The 15,155-nt window shown below is 39.2% G+C and overlaps 1 long non-coding RNA gene across 1 annotated transcript in view; it reads right to left on the bottom strand.

Moving 5' to 3' along the window:
* LOC136378656 (uncharacterized) overlaps positions 1 to 15,155 on the bottom strand; it is a 548,249-nt gene that overhangs the window by 328,227 nt on the left and 204,867 nt on the right. The window lies entirely within an intron of this gene.

The raw sequence follows: 15,155 nt of genomic DNA, 5'->3' as shown, positions 1-15,155 counted from the left end.
ATCAGCATTTAAAAAACCCAATTTTAAAAAAAAGTAATTTTTCTTTAAATCACTTATAATTTCTCCCTTATCCATCTTGTTATAATGTCATATTTATAACTCTTTTCCATGATTATTTACTTACTTTCCCAAGATCACAATTTTATTCTTTATCTCCTTAGTAATAACAAATGTTTCTGCAAGAGAAGTGGAAAGTTGTTAGGCTTATACAGCCTTGTCTGTGGCTTCACTAAGACTGTTTTATTGCTTTACTCTACTATGAAATAAACTAATACATTTTGGTCTCTAATCTCCAGCGCCTAGTTTTGTTTTTTTTTTTCTGACCTAAAAATCCCTACCAGAGCCCGAAGTCCTCCCATCTGTAACGACAGTGAGCAGAGCCAGTGAAGAAGTGCGCTCTGCCAGCACGCCCTCTCAGATAGCCTCCCCTCACCGCGAGTTTTCGGCAGTCTTTTCTGAACTAGCGAAGCAAATACGCTGGGTATGGGGGTCAGTCCCAGACTGCTCTAATTTGATAAGTCCATTTTCTAAGGCTCCACTTGGCAAGCCCCTTTCCACTCCCTGCTCGCAAACTGACTACTATTCTTTGCAAACCTCCTTTGCAATTCTACCAAAATACCATCCTCTGGTACCAAAGAATTATGTGCTACTGAAAATATATTTTAAAGAAGACTTTTAGTAGTGGAAATTTCTAATTTGAGAGCTCTTTCTTAACCTCTACAGACTCCACGCATATGTTCACCCACAGAACTGTCTGGAATATCAGGCTCTGTGCTTCAGCTCAGAGCAGTCCCGAAACCTGGTGTGTCTCCAGCTTTAAACTGTGGCCCTCCTGACCAGCTTGGTTTGTCCAATAATCTGCCTACAGAAGGGTCCTTGTGCAAATACCCTTCCGTATATAAATAAATGGGATGGTACTTCTGAACTCTACTTCTAAGAATCTTACCCTATGTATCTTTGGAATGCTTAAGAGCAAGCGGTTGAAGATTGGGGAAGGAGGGACCAATAAAGCTTTCAAGGAGAGGCCTACAGTAGTTTTTTAAATAACACAGTCCTTCCTTATTAATTTTACCATTTTTTTTTTGTATTTTTCTGAAGCTGGAAACGGGGAGAGACAGTCAGACAGACTCCCGCATGCGCCCGACCAGGATCCACCCGGCACGCCCACCAGGGGGCGACGCTCTGCCCACCAGGGGGTGATGCTCTGCCCCTCCGGGGCGTCACTCTGCTCCGACCAGAGCCACTCTAGCGCCTGGGGCAGAGGCCCGGGCCATCTTTGCTCCAATGGAGCCTTGGCTGCGGGAGGGGAAGAGAGAGACAGAGAGGAAGGAGGGGGGGGGGGTGGAGAAGCAAATGGGCGCTTCTCCTATGTGCCCTGGCCGGGAATCGAACCCGGGTTCCCCGCACACCAGGCCGACGCTCTAACGCTGAGCCAACCGGCCAGGGCTAATTTTATCATTTTTAACGAGGGTATTTTCTTGACTCCTGTTATCCAATTAAATACCAATGGGAACAATATGGATAAATCTAGAGACCTTCAAGTATAATAATCCATACACAAAAAGTACATATTTTATGGTTACATTTATATGAAGTTCTAGAAAAGGAAAAAACAAAACAGAACTATGATAATCATTGGAACAGTGTTTCTGCCAGACTAAAGTAGCATGAGGGAACTTTCTCGAATAACAGAAAAATTCTATATCTTGACTGAAATAGTAGTTACATGGGTATATAATACACTTGAAAAAAACTATGGAACTGAGCCCTTAAAATTTACATTTTATTGCAAGTAAAGTATACCTCAAGAAAAAAAGCATGCAATGGGATACAAAAAGACTTCTTAGTTTTGGAATAGTTTTGAATGATTTTAAAAAGGAATCTTTACCTCCTTCTGGGCAGTGAAAAAACAAAACAAAACAATTCTTTATTTTTTCACTCATGCATGCATTTAACAAAGATTTGTCAAGTACAAATATAAAAATATATCCAGAGTTAACACAGTGGCAATGTGCTAGATAGCAAAATAGACATAGCCCTTATTATGAGCTTAGGTCCTGTTGGGGGAAAATAGACAACCAAAATGGACAAAAACAGAGTTATGGCTACAGCACTGAGAGAAGGTTCATGTTTTAACTAAGGACTTTCTTCAAAACAGAGGGAACTATTTTATGCTTAAAGCCCAAGCTAAACTGAGCTGAAAATATTGCTGTTCGCCGAGTCATTAAAAGCTGTTACAGTGATCAAACCAGGGCAAACTGAATAATGTTTTTCTACTAAATCAAGCCTATATATGATCTAAAGGTACTGAATCAAAACATCAAAATCATTTTCATGTCAAGTTTCATTGGGATATTAAAGTCTTTTTCTTTTTAAATAGAATGTAGGTCTTCTACACACTAAGGAAGCTTGTATGTACAGCTAGCTATTCATGAGCATAACGTGGTGTTAAATGACCCTCTTTCCCATGAGCAAATCCCAGTTGGGAAGACAGGTGCATTTACTTCTGGTAACTCTGTTGCCAATGAGGGATTTTCAGGCTCTCCCAATGATAAGCATTATGCATATACACAATAAATCCAAGCTTGTGACAGGTGCAGTACTTGATATACAAAGTATAACCATGAATAGACTAGCACCCCAATATAAAATGTTTTTAGGTAACTACAACTCTCACACACACACACACACACACACACACACACACACACACACACCTTTAAATGAAATCCTTCTGATTATAAAAAAAATCAGGGCAATCTGATTTTTTAAAGCACATAAAAATTTTCCTTAGATTAACTTTTATCAAAAAATATCATGTTCTTTTTTTTGGCTTTCTAACTTAGCTGTCAAAAATTCTTTATATAATGGAAAAAGCCATTTATAAAATTAAAAAAAATTAAAGAATATAAGTAAAAAGCCAACACGCAACACACACACACACACACACACACACACACAGCATAAGCCATATTTATTTTATAAAACTCTGTAGAAGGAAATCAACATGATTTTTAAAAGAATGCTCTAAGAGGAAACATTGAGCAGTTCAAACATTAGCTTTGGAATGAGAAGCTTACTTTACATGAAGGCCATATTAGGTAAATAAATGCTTTGCATTTAATCAAACAAGCATCTACATTACCTCTTACTGATCACTACTGACCCTACCGGTCTCTGACCAGATAACTTAGGGTTTGGGCTGTATTCTACTGGCAGGACAGAAAAGGGCACTAAAACTTAAAGTACTTGGGACTCTAGTAACTCTCTCATATATGTGAACCACAGAAAATATTGTCAGATTGCATTCCAAACTGGAAAATGACACTTTAATTACTTTCTTACTCTGGTCAGTGATAAATTCAAAAGAAATTATTTCTGATCAGGAATTAAGGTTCCTGTTTGCATAGGTTTAACGTATTTAATATTGAAGAATTGCATCTATCTATGTATCATTCTTTTAAAAACCCATGTTTTATTTTTTGTCTCCAACCAAATAGTTGATAATTAGAATAGTTAACACAATGGAACATTTACCTAGCATTTTAGTGCAATTTTTCTTACCACTTTTCCCATTTTTATTCTCCCAATCTCACTTTAGCTTTGGTTTCTATTTTTTCTCTGTCAATGTGAATATCAACTGTGTTCCCAGTTCCTTAGTCATTCTTTGATACTCACTGCTATTTTTAGAAATAGTTTAAGGAAAATGTGGTACTGAGTTTGTGAGATATGAAGAGCCTTCTAAGTACTGGCACTTAAGACTTCTTGCTCTCAATCCACTGGATACACACATAATTTTGATGCAAAACCCTAGATAATTTCTAATGGTTTTTGCATTGTCACAGCTTTCTTCCCTACTAACTCTCAAAGATGTCACATCATAACATTCTGTCTGAAGGCCTGTAGTCAGTGATAAACCTTTCCCATGTGTCCTTAGAACAAATTTTAAGCAGCTCCAAATTTCATGAATTTAGTAAACATTACAATCTATTTAATAGCACTGAAACATTTTTAAAGAGGACATAAAATCTTTACAACCAGTGATTCAGGATTCAAATTTTCAAAAGGTTCAACTTTAGGAATTAGCTTTGCTATATACACATGCTTTAGATAAGCTCAAAAGTATATATTTAGCTCCTAGTATGGGCCAGTCATTGTGTAAGGCATAACAGACACTTACAGAAAACATGGCCCTCTCTCTAAAGTTATTCATAGCCTAGCCAATGAGGGTAAGGAGACGTAAAGACATTAAAAGAAAATCAATGCCATTTGGCAAGTACTATGACAAATGTATATACCAGGCTGTGAAAAAAGTATAGGTTGTAGACACAATTTTCCAGATGAGGTAGGAAGGACTAGGATGTATTCCGTACACAGACTGGGCAAAAGTAGGTTTACTATTGTATGTACAAAAGAGTTTATTCTTCTCTTATTACTTATTCATTATCATATTATTTTCCATACAACAAGTATAAACTGACTTTTGTCCCACCCTGTATACGTAAGGATCTAACTTTGGGACATGTGTCATCTAAACCAATCCTTAAGATACTTTTTGCAACAATTTTTAGTTGCAGAATTCATCAGATACTTACACACTTGGTTTTGCCCTGTTTTTCATTCAATTATCTTTTATTTAATAGTTACCATGTGGCTAGTTCAGGCAAAATTTTTCTCACCTATAAAGCACACTTTCCTATAGTGTTACTCTGATATTAATGAAATAATATATTGGGTTGGGGAATAAGTTCGTAGCGTTTTTACCGAAGACTTTTATTTAAACAAAAAACAATAATTATATCAATAAGTTAATCAATTATATATTCACTGTTGCTGTTTACAACCTCTTCCCACCTCTCGACCAATTTGTTGATGCCGTTCCGCCAAAAATCGCCTGGTCTGGTGTCAAAGAAGCTGTTGAGTCAGTTTTTAAGGACCTCTTTGTTATCGAAGGTAACGCCCTTCATATGGTTTGACAGGGAGCGGAAAAGATGGTAATCGGTCGGTGCAAGGTCCGGAGAATACGGCGGATGCTGAAGGACCTCCCATTTGAGCTCTTGGAGTGCGGCTTTGACGACTTGTGCAACATGGGGCCTGGTGTTGTCGTGAAGGAGTATGGTTTGACTATGTCAATCAGGTCTTTTCAGTTGAATAGCCTCATTCACGCGTTGTAGCTGGGCAATGGAGAGCTCCTTGTTGACTGTGGCATTCTTTTCGAGCATTTCTCAGTGCACCATGCCCTCCCAGTCCCACCAAACACATATCATGATCTTCTTTGGATGAAGGTCCGGCTTGACTCTCGGCTTTGGCGTATCTCCTGGAGCCACCCACTCCTTTCTTTGCTTCATATTGATATATAGGCACCATTTCTCATCTCCCGTGACAATTCGGTACAAAAAGCACTGTTTATGACCGCGTGTTGCTCGATGGTGGACGAGATGCTGAGAAGCAATTTGAAGGCGACTTTCTTTGTTTTTTTCGTTGAGCTCATGAGTCACCCAGGCTCCCAATTTTTCAGTAAATCCCATTGAATGAAGGTGAATGAGAATCGTTTTATGATCACAGTTCATTTTTTCCGCCAATTCACGACTGGTTTGGCGACCGTTCTCCTTCAAAAGTGATTTGAGAAGTTCTTCATCGAATTCAGAAGGCCTTCCGCTGCGGGACGTGTCATCGACGTAAAAGTCACCATTTTTGAACTTTGCAAACCATTTCCGTGCTGTAGACTCGCCTATGACACCTTCTCCATACACGTCGCAAATGTCCCGGGCTGCTTTGGCAGCTTTTTGACCTCGATGAAAAGCAAAGAAGAGCAGGTGTCGAAAATGTTGATTTTTGCCTCCTGGGTATTCCATTTCTAAGCCTCAAAACTAATAAAAAATTAAATAACTCAAAAATACAATTAACATAGTTTTGTAGAGCAGAAAGAGTTTTATCAAATGAATACTTACCCTTTGCCAAACAGCAAACAAATCGTTGTAAAATAAAATATAAAAATGCTACGAACTTATTCCCCAACCCAATATGTAAAATATTTAGTGCAGTACCTGCTACATGGTAACTGCCCTCTGCATCAGGGAGGAAAAAAAAAAAAAAAAAAGCTCATCATCCCTAGAGAAGATTAGGCTTATCATTATAATTCTGCCCCTGGGCAAGATTTTCATGTGTATAAAATTTGGGAGTAGTTGTCAGAGTTCTTAATCCTCTAGAATCATCTGACTCATCCAACAGGTTGCTTGGCATTTAAATCTTGGAGAAGAGCTACACATTCCTCTCAGGCTGAAGACTCACATGGAGCAACTATTGTAGCTAGAGGTCAGTTCTCCTGACTGAGAGCTGAGCTGAAAAAATCTCCAAGATTTTCACTGAGATCAGGGATAGGTTCTATGGGGTCAGTATAGTCCTTTTAAGTTACTGGAAGGACAAATTTTGAGAACTGAAAATGAATTGGGTATCTTTAATGGAAAGAAGGCATTACCTAACTCATTCTTTTTAATTATTTGATTTTTAGAGGGCAGTTTAAGCTATTTTACAAAGCTGTAAATTATGGATAACTGATAGTAGTTAAAATGATACTAATCCAAAGACAAGCAATTTTTTTCTTGTGGAAAGAAAGTTTATTTATCCCCATTTCAACCCAAGGGGAAAAAGTCAGTTTAGCATTTATTTATAGATTTGTTTCAACATTACTGATTCAACTGTGTTTGTGGAGTATTTTGAATTCCCTTTTAAACCAGTTGATAACATCTTATGTGTTTCCCTATTAATAATCAAGTTTAAAATGTTTTTATAAATTTTTCTTATCTGTACAACAATCTTGAGTTTGCCCTTTTAAAAATTATCCTCTAGAAATGTAATTTTATATTTGTTTTAATTTCTCAAAAAATTTAGCAAATAAAGTGATTTTAAGGTTACGTAGACCCCTATCTTTTCATCACAGCCTCTCAGGTGAACCCAGTGTTCATGTTTTTAGATATAGTCACTTTGGCACCAAGAAGTATTAATAAGAACAGAGACAGAAAAAGGCTAATGGCAATGCTGCACAAAAAGGCTTCCTCAAACAAAACATTAGTAGACTCGTCATGCTATACTATATTGCCATAAAGGATATAAGAATCAGTGAATAGCAAGACAAAGGTATATTCACATGGTGAACAGAAATTTCATTTCAAAAAATATTTATCGCCTGTTACATTAAAAACCAATATTGTGAAATTAAATTTCTCAGATTTGTAAATCTCTTTCTATTTTATTTGTAATTATATTTTGTAAGAGGTATAGCATAAAGCATTTATACTTGGTTTTGCTTGCATATTTTTAAGTAATTGTAATGAAAATAAATTAATGTTCAGCTTCAAAGAGATTTTCTCCTTATTTTGGTTTTTCCCTTAAAAGGACTCTACATATTGTACAAATTTAAAAAACACTGGCCTAAAAAATTTTCAAAAAAATGTATATTTTTGCATTTGTAGAAATTTTGCATTTGTAGAAATTTTGTATCTAAGATATAAATCTCTGGTGTCCTGAATGAGTTAATTTATTTCAATCTCATGATCATCTTTAATTCATACTGACTTCCCATCAGATCATGTACTGTAAGAATAAAGAAGGCTCAAAATAAATGTCATTGTCTTTTTAAAAAAAAACCTTGTCCTAATATGCTTTGAAAGTCTCCCTGTGTAGCTGCGAAACAGCATTTATCTCTTCAAATTTTGATGTATTATTAATTTTAGTTTAGTAATATTAGAATCCATTTATGAAATTATTTTATTAGCAAAGAATTGCAAGGAGAAATGGTTTTATGTTGCATCCATTTTAAACCCAAGAAGAAAGAAAACATGCAAAATTTGATTGTTTAAAAGGATGAAGTCATTTTTCTACTCTTTTAAAAACTAGTTGCATCTTGGGAAATAATAGCTATTAGGTGTGATTTTTAAAAATTATATAAAAAATTTCTTTCTGCGTATTATTCATTTAACAGAACCTTTTATAGAACTCAGCCTTAAAATTGTGTATCAGGAGTTAACTGTTTAGGGATCTAAACAGGATCTAACAGAGGGCTCTCCCTAGTGGTGGAGTAGAAAATACCAACTACACAGCTATCTTGACCACCACAATAAACAGGTGAAGAGTTCCTGTGTGGATCTGAACTTCAAGGAAAGGTACAGGGTTTGAGAGATTCTCCTCTGTGGGACAGTGGGATGTAAATGAGTAGTTTTGATGTTTACTTTGTGACTGAGGGATTCTCAGTGTGTAGTAGATTGAAGAAGTGCCTAGTGCTCTTTTCCACTTATTTATTACTAGTCCCTGGCATATAGTAGGCATTCAATAAAGGAATCAATGAGATTCATAAGCTAGGAGTTTGACCAAGACAGCATGCTCCAGTTAAACAAGTTTTTAAAACAGATTCAATGATAGCATCTACAGCTCTATTATAGCAAAAATGTTTAAACATTCATTGTTTTAATTGGAGAACATTAGTTAAGTTAGAATACAAAGACATATAACTGGCAGATTTTTGTGTGTTTTTCTTTTAGCTTATGGAGGTAGGCAAACATTGATAAATATACGGTACACCTATCATTTTATTCCATTGTGGATTTCCTGCTGTAGTGCCATATTTTGCTATTAAGCTAAGTGCTGATTTTTAAAATTTCTTCATTGTTATTTTTCTAGTTTATTTAAGTATCAAAGAAGATTTCCTCTCTGCCTCAGGGTATGGTTGATTCAAAGGAAACAAAGAATCACATATTTGGCCTTTGAGCAGTTAATTTGACCTTTATACCTCAACAGTACAGACAATAGACTTTAAAAGGATGGCTTTGAATTGCAAGTACCAGTAGCTCAAGAGGAAAAAAGAAATCCAAAAACTTGGATTTAAATATCCAGAGCCAAATCCTGGAGGACTTAGAGCAAAGAGTGTAGGTCATACACAGGGCGGAAAAAATTACATGATGCAATAGGAGCAGTTTTCCTATGAAAACGAGAGGTGATAAAAATAAAAATCCTTTCTGGACTAGAGAAGGAGAGACAGAGAAAGGAGAACAAAAAGAATGTAGATAGTATGCAAGGCCCTATTCTCTGAACCTACATTTTGGGATTGAAACCCAGGAGAACAGGGTGACAGAAACTCCTTAAAGTACAGTGTGTCTGTAAAGGCATGGTGCACTTTTGACCGGTCACAGGAAAGCAACAAAAGACAATAGAAATGGGAAATCTGCACCAAATAAATGGAAAACCCTCCCAGTTTCTGTAGGATGATGTGGCAGCATGTGCGCATGCGCAGATGATGATGTAACACCGTGTATACAGCGAAGCAGCCCATGGCCAAGCCAGTCGAGATGTGGACGTTACAGAGGAAAGTTCAGGGTGTTCTATAGGTCGCTAAATTCAAATCCGTGACCAAAGTGCAACATAAATATCGGCGCATTTATAATGAAGCACCACCACATAGGAATAACATTACTCGGTGGGATAAGCAGATGAAGGAAACCGGCAGTTTGGTGGAGAAACCCTGTTCTGGTAGGCCATCAGTCAGTGACGAGTCTGTAGAGGCTATACAGGATAGCTACCTAAGGAACCCTAAAAAAATCTGTGTGTGTGCAGATTTCACATTTCCATCATCTTTTGTTGCTTTCCTGTGACCGGTCAAAAGTGCACCATGACTTTACGGACACACTGTATTTAGTAACTCTTGCCCTAGTGACTCACCCCACATCTACTGTGAAACTTGAAAAGTTTCTTGCTGGCTCCCCTTCATCAAACTGTTAATGTAGAATGTAGAAATGTTGGTGGCAGCAAGAATGACCTGCACCAGGTGTTAGACCAGGGCAGTTAGACAGGATCTTGGTTCCGCAACCTTGGTACATGAGTTCTGCCTAGGAAAGAATTCAGAGCCAAGGCTCAATACTATAAGAGAAAGTTTACTTAGAAAGTCCTGGGGGTAGAAGAAATGGGCTCAGGAAACAAGTTACAGAGGCAAAAAAAAAAAAGGGCCCTCAGCACTTAGGAGGGGGGTAAAGGCATTGTGCCTGAGGGGGGCAGACAAGAGGAAGAGGGGAAAGGCGTGGCCATGCTCCTGAGAGGGAGAACACATTGGGTCCTCCATTCTAAGTGCTTTAAGGGAGGGGATTTTAGTGGTGGTCTCATTGGAGGATCTCATAGAATATTCTTCAGTGTTCCAGGTATATCCTGTCAGGGGTGTGGTCTCTATTGATTAGTCAACACCAGGGCAGAAGGTCATTGATCAATGCAGCTGTTCTACGCTCAGTCATAGTGTCACTTGTCTGGTTTTGATGCTTTTCTGAGCCTGGAGTTGAAACAAAACTGAAGCCTAGATGTATTTGATTCAGGTCAGAACCTCATTGTCCTGGGGGCATAGTGGTTAAGGGCTATTCTCTGGCTCCTTTGTTCATTACCCCTCTAAGTATGGGGGGTTCTAACCTGTATGACCAGTAACGTGCCAGAGGAGAAAGGCCAGGGGGAGAATCTGACCCACATGACCAACAATATGAAAGGTCACAGGTCTAAACTACATGACCAGTGATATGCTAGGGGAGGAAAGGTTACCCTGGATGCGAGGTCCTTGTTTTCCCAGTTTTGTTTTCTGTCCTGGGGACCTTTTGTACCTGGTCCATTATCCTTGCTCTACTGATGTCTGTCTATCTGTCTACCACAGAAATATCAGGCCGGCCTATTCAGTAGTGGGATTCAAATAATTCAACCAGTTATCTGCCCTAATGACCGTTTTAAGTATAAAAAAAACTATACTGAAGGGTAGTTTATGATATCATGCATTTAATACTTAAGTAAGAACAATAAAAGAGGTACACAAAAGTAGATAGTTATAAGAAAGAGTTTAAAAATATTATTGAAAAAATATTAAATAATACCTGACAAAAAACAGTAAAACTGTTATTTAAGGTATTTCCATATTGCTTTTTGATTGGCATCCTCACTTGCAATTTTCTTTGCTTTAATCTCAGCATCATTGGCAGTGTGATTTATCCTTAACCATCTTTTTACTGTAGGAGTAGGATCCCATTTCTTTAGAGGTAGGCTAATTAGACTAATAATCACTGTGTTTGATATATTAGAAACAGGCAACTTCTCTTCTCTGAGCACATTACATTCATCTTTGACAAACCTCTTTCTGCTTCTGCTGAACTTAGAGCAATTGTTCTGACAATATTTTTAGTTTCTTGAATGCTTTCAGGAATGCATAGTTCTGGGAATTTTTAAAAATGTTTTCCACAAAATCTCGATAATCATTAATATCAATTTGGAAATTAAAAATGTCACCTTAGACGAACCCTGATTATAAGTGCCATTTTAACAGCTAGTTTGCCAAACTCAACAAAAAATTAGGTATCCTGCCTAACCAGTGTGAACCGACTGAATCCCATCACTGGGAAGATCTAGGTAAAGGGAAGGCTTGAAGTGGATTTCTATCTGACCCAAACTTTCTTCAGCTCTCATATGGTAGGGAGGAAATAACAGAAATTCTCAAGACCATGACTGAGGAACAAAAATGAGCTGACAATCAGTGAGTCTAAAGGGTCCCTCCTATAGGAATATGCTCTGTAAATATGCAAATTAGGGAAACAATTAGAGACAGCAAGGTGCTCTAGGGAGTCCAGGGGTCTCTCTGACCTGTACTGGAAATGGTGCATGCTAGAAATAGCAAAACAGTAGGATAAGATTCAGCAACACAGAAATTTTTAGGCTCTCAGAACAGAGATTAGAAGTCAGCATGTTCCTTGTCCTTCATCCCCTGAAAATTTCTTCTGTCTGTTTCCTTGAGTTATTTGTAGTGGCTAATAAATATCTGAGTTAGGATGGGGATGGGGCTTCAGTCTGCTGACTGGGACTGTTGCCTCCCCTCAGCCCCTCAGAGCATTTCATTTAGTCTCTGAGTAGTTCACTGTCATAGTAACAAGTGGTTCCCCACACGAGGAACCACACAAAACGATCTCCCAAAGCCTGGTAAAGGAAAAGATGTCTGCTCATCCCATTTGGTAAGTGACACAAGCAGTAGGGGAAGAGCCCTTGAATGCTTGTGACAAGGTCACTTTTAGAGATCAGGCCAAAGGATTTCCCTTTCCTTTCATCTCTCTTTTATCATGGGGAATTCCCTTTTCCCTGAGCAGGGAGTCTCAAGTTACAGCTACAGGGACTCCTTAGAGCTACAAGGTGTCAGATCAGAATTTAAATGCCCTCTGGTCCACAATATGACAACAATGCCCTTGGCATCTGAAGGAGGGAAGTTTAGACTTAGAAGATTGGAAAAGCACTTGTACCAACGGGATGGTTGAAGCAATCAGGAAGGGATATGAAAAGACACTTGGGATTAAAAAGGGCTTATAAAAACTGTTCTCACCACCTAGCCCAAACCTCATACCAGCCCGTCCCCTTAGATATTTCACTGAACTTAACCAGCAGGAAGTAGCTATAGAAGAAGAGACCTTTGCCCCTTTTCTTAAACAACAAAAGGCTGGAATGTTAGGTTTGGGTCCAGGGTTCCTTTAAATCCAGAGCCCCTTTAAAAACTCAAATTCCTTTCACCTGGCCTCCCCTCACCTTAAGCAGCACCCCCCACCCTGGGAAGGTTCTGGGAAGTGTCCTTGGGACAAGGCCTTTAGGAGGGACCTGGGGGTTGGGAAAGGGAGACAGTCTGTGACCAAGGCCTTAAACCTGTAATAACTGTGGGAAAGAAGGACATTTTCAGAAAAATTATAGGCAGAGCCTAAGAGCCTATATACTTGGCTTTTGTGTGTGTCCTGAGAAGTTAATTAAAATTCAACCTAAAAACTCCTTATAAAGTTCAAGCAAAGCAGATTGTAAAAAGCCAATATGATCAATTACTATCCTTGTAGTGTCTATACAAATTACCAGGCCAAGTTAAAACTAGACTTCAGATTCAAAGATGGCAGCAGAGTAGGCAGACAAACAAACTGCGTTCTCATGGGACCAAAATGGATTACAAATTAATTTAAGAACAATCGCTTTTAGAATACACCCTTAAAGGCTCCGACGCCCCAAAGGGGTCTCATAGGATGCCATCTGGGTCCTGCTTCAATAGTGGAAAGGAAGGTCATTGAGCTAAAGCCTGCCAGGCTTACATGCCTCTGCTGTGAGGAAATAGGGACACTGGAAGGTAGGCTTCTCCCTCGCTCCTCTAAGGGAGGGTTCAGTCTCTTCCAGCCCTCCTCCAGCCACCTATGACCTAACCTTGCCTAGAAAGCTGGGGTTTGCCACTGAAGGCTGAAGGTGCCCAGGGCTGTTAGCCCCATCTACAACACTGTGGACAAGCCTAGGGTATTTCTTCCAAGAAGCAGGTAAACTGATCTCATTTGCACAAGGGCCACTTAACTATGTTTTGCCTGAATAGTCAGGTTTTTTATTCTTCTCTCAAAGATCTCTGTTGCGGGTGTTGATAGTCCTATTTTCTGCTGCTTTGCTTAATGTATAGTGTTTCCTTTATCCCTCCTACCTCAATGCCCCACTCATATTTCAGGCTGGGACCTACTCCTAATTTAGAGCTCTCTTTCCCCCTTTTGCCAACTTCTATTATGAATCTACCTTTGCCACCAAGCTTAGTGTATCCCAAGGTTCTCTTGACCATGCCACAGTCGCAGAGCTCCAGGGAAAAGCAACCTGGTCTCATCTCTCCAGGCAGAGGAGAACAGAAGCTCCATATCCACGCATGCTGAAAATGGCTTTTCCAGTCTACCTGAATCATTACCAGCTAGAAGCAGCGGTCATTGGGACTTGGACATGAGCTGCAAAGTATAGAATGGTGACAACAATTCCAGTGCCATGCGGACTTTTCCTGGATGTGGACTTTTCCTGGACTCCTGCTCCCTGTGACAGCTCCTAACAGACTGAACTGGGGTTGGGTTGCATTTTTCAGGGATTTGGCACGGTGATTGGGCCAACTTGGACTTGGTGAACATGTTAAGGCACTACTCTTTTATGGATTCTTGCTGTATTGGCCAAGAGTTTGCTTAAAGGCTTTTAATCACTGTAAAAAAAATAGAAGACTGGATAAAGAAGATGGGGCACATATACACCATGGTATACTATTCAGCTAGAAGAAATGATGACATCAGATCACTTACAGCAGAATGGTGGAATCTTGATAACATTATGCGGAGTGAAATAAGCGAATCAGAAAAAAAACAAGAACTGCAGGATTCCATACATTGGTGGGACATAAAAGCGAGACTAAGAGACATGGACAGGAGTGTGGTGGTTATGGGGGGTGGGGGGAGGGAAGGCGGGAGAGGGGGAGGGGGATGGGTACAAAGAAAACTGGATAGAGGGTGATGGAGGACGATCTCTCTTTGCGTGATGGGTATGCAACAGAACTAAATGACAAGATAACCTGGAAATGTTTCTTTGAATATATGTACCCTGATTTATTGATGTCACCCCATTAAAATAAAAATTTATTTATAAAAGTAAATAAACAAACAAACAACAAAAAAGAACAATCATCATGAAAAACCAACTTTGAACTAAAAGAACAGGACTTGAAACACAAGGAGCACAGAAGAAACCACACCAAGCCTGGTAGAAAGTGCGGGGATGTGATGGGGGCTCCCCCACTCCCAGGAGCGAGGGTCCAGAGGGTTTTTCATTGAAGGAAGAGAGACCCTGAGAGGTGGGTGTCCTCAGTCCCAGGACCAGAGCCCCAGCCTAGAAACCCAGGGACTGAAGGAGACAGCATGACGGCATTGAGTGGGGAGGAAAGAGGGATTTCTGTCTGTGGGAAACGGCTGGCAAAGTAGTTGCAGCCTTAAAGGGCCAGCACAGAAAATATTGCTCACAACCACTTGCCTAGGGCTCCAGGGATGATAAGGGCTGAGCCCCAATTACACAAAGAAAAAAGAAAAAAGAGGGAGTCAGGAGGACAGACTCACCCCATAAGAACAATTGTATAAGGCTCTTTTCACTCTTAATTTTTTAAACATTTCCTCATCTGGACTTACTGCATCTGAGAGGCATTTTATACCAGCCGAGCAATGGCCTAAGCCTCTCAGGATATATTAGCTGGTCCTGAGTAGCAGAATCTAGTCAAATTACTAACCTGAGGGCGAGAGTATGTTGCAATTTTGTCATCAACAGGTCGTCTTTGGATACCAGTGAGAAAC

Source organism: Saccopteryx leptura, chromosome 7, assembly GCF_036850995.1.
Source record: "Saccopteryx leptura isolate mSacLep1 chromosome 7, mSacLep1_pri_phased_curated, whole genome shotgun sequence".
NCBI classification, from domain to species: domain Eukaryota; kingdom Metazoa; phylum Chordata; class Mammalia; order Chiroptera; family Emballonuridae; genus Saccopteryx; species Saccopteryx leptura.
This window is presented reverse-complemented; position numbering and strand designations above follow the sequence as displayed.